Here is a 2,241-nt window from a genome sequence, read left to right as displayed (position 1 = left end):
TCAATTTTTGAAAAGTAGCGTCCACCATCTAATTTGTCCATGAGATCCTCTGGGCGTGGCAATGGATAAGTATCAATCACAGTTTGTGGGTTGACTGTAGACTTAAAGTCAACACAGAGGCGAATGTGACCGGAAGGTCTGGGGAGCAAAAGCAGTGGACTTGACCATTGACTAGTTGATATAGGCGCAATAACTCTGTTATCTTACAATTCTTTAAGTTGAGCAGCGACATTGTCCCGTGATGCAATGGGAATAGTTCTGGCCCTGCAAAATTTAGGCTGAGCATTGTCTTTCATAGTAATATGTACAATAAAATTGTTAGCTTTGCCTGAACCTTCAGAAAAGAGTTTCGGGAATACTTTTAGCAAACTAGCTACAATGTCTTTTGTACTGAATGCAGGCACTGACAACACGTGGTCCTGAATGTTAAAGCCAAACAAATCAAAAGAATCAAGACCAAATATGTTCTCACTGTAGCACTGTAGCACTGTATAAGTCACTGTTCACGTATGCGAGCGATACGTAGCAGGCAAAGTACATGTTACGAGAACGGGAATGTCCTGTCCATTATAAGTCGCCGGCCTCTGTGGCCGAGCGGTTCTAGGCGCTTGAGTTCGGAACCGCGCTGCTGCTACGGTCGCAGGTTCGAATCCTGCCTCGGGCATGGATGTGTGTGATGTCCTTAGTAAGTAGTTCTAAGTCTAGGGGACTGATGACCTCAGATATTAAGTCCCATAGTGCTTAGAGCCATTTGAACCATTATAAGCCATCAGGTTCGTGCTAGTTTTAGATAGGCATGGGGAGCCTAACAGTTCATATGTGTGACGACTGAGCAATGTGACAGAGGCACCCGTGTCCAATTGAAATTTCCCACAAATAAGTAAATGAACTAAAAGTTTGTTTGACTGGTGTATCATTGAAGAAACTGCACGCTTACGTGATGCTGACTTGGAATATACTGCATTAATGACATGGGCCTTGTGAGTAGTTTCGTGTGTGGCTCGAATTCTTATGTTAGTTCCGTTGCAAACATACGGATTGTATATGTCCTTTCCTACCACAAGCGTAACACTCAGCTTGTCGGGAGGGGCAGTCTTGGCGTTTGGGCCGTGAATAATACCGAGGGCAAGACTTAATTTTGTTCGCCCGTGTAGCCGCCTGTTTAGCGAACTGCTTATGCAGTGTCTAAGTTAGTTTACTAGGCGTGGTGAGCTGCTGCTGCCGCCAAATGGGCTGATCGGAGACAAGGGACTCAACCCGACAAATAGCTGGCTGCTCAAATGTATGAGCCGACTAGGCACTGGAATCATACTGATATAGTATATGCACTACCTGCTGAAATGATGGATTGGACTGTTTCAATATCTGTTCTCTGAGTTTGACATCGGGAAAATTGTACACGATCGCACCACGCAACATAACATCTGCATGTAAAGGACCACAAACACATTTGAATTTGCATTTCCTGTTACCCACTCGCGATAAATTTGTTCTGACCGTTTTTTGCAATTGAAGAATTGATACCTAGCTGCTACCTCATTTATTTGTTAGTCAGCGGGGAGATAACTGTTTCATCAGACAGTTCACTCGGAGTGGCGTTAAGATATAACTTCTGGATAAGTCGGAAAGCTGCACTTCCTACCATTGATAATAGACAGAGAAGCCGGCCGGTGTGGCCGAGCGGTTCTAGGCGCTTCAGTCTGGAACCGTGCGACCGCTACGGTCGCAGGTTCGAATCCTGCCTCGGGCATGGATGTGTGTGATGTCTTTAGGTTAGTTAGGTTTAAGTAGTTCTAAGTTCTAGGGGACTGATGACCCCAGATGTTAAGTCCCATAGTGCTCAGAGCCATTTCATTAGACAGGAAAGTTTCACAGTACATTGTGAGCTAGTAGGTGTGCCTCAAATTAGTGTAACCAGCCGAGTCATTCTTCTTCTTGTTCACTAAACTGTCGAAAAGGGGGTATAGCAGCTGTAGTAGGCAGTGCTTGTTCCACCGGGCGCGCAGCGTTGGCGAGTAGCTTCTACATCATGTTGAGTAAGGTGCAGATCTGTTGCTTCTGGGACTGAAACATCTGCATTAGCTGTGTGGCATCTAACGCTTACGGCTGTGGGGTCACAACAGAGGGCGGGGGAGTCGGGGTAGCCATTTTGGAAGAAAGAAATGCAACAAACAGACAAAGCAAAATAGCGAAGAAAATTTCTGCAACGAACACCTGAAAACACTGATTAGCAAAAAGACA

This window comes from Schistocerca americana, chromosome 2 (assembly GCF_021461395.2).
Source record: "Schistocerca americana isolate TAMUIC-IGC-003095 chromosome 2, iqSchAmer2.1, whole genome shotgun sequence".
Taxonomy (NCBI): Eukaryota; Metazoa; Arthropoda; class Insecta; order Orthoptera; family Acrididae; genus Schistocerca; species Schistocerca americana.
The sequence above is the reverse complement of the archived record's forward strand: the minus strand, read 5'-3'. Positions refer to the sequence as shown.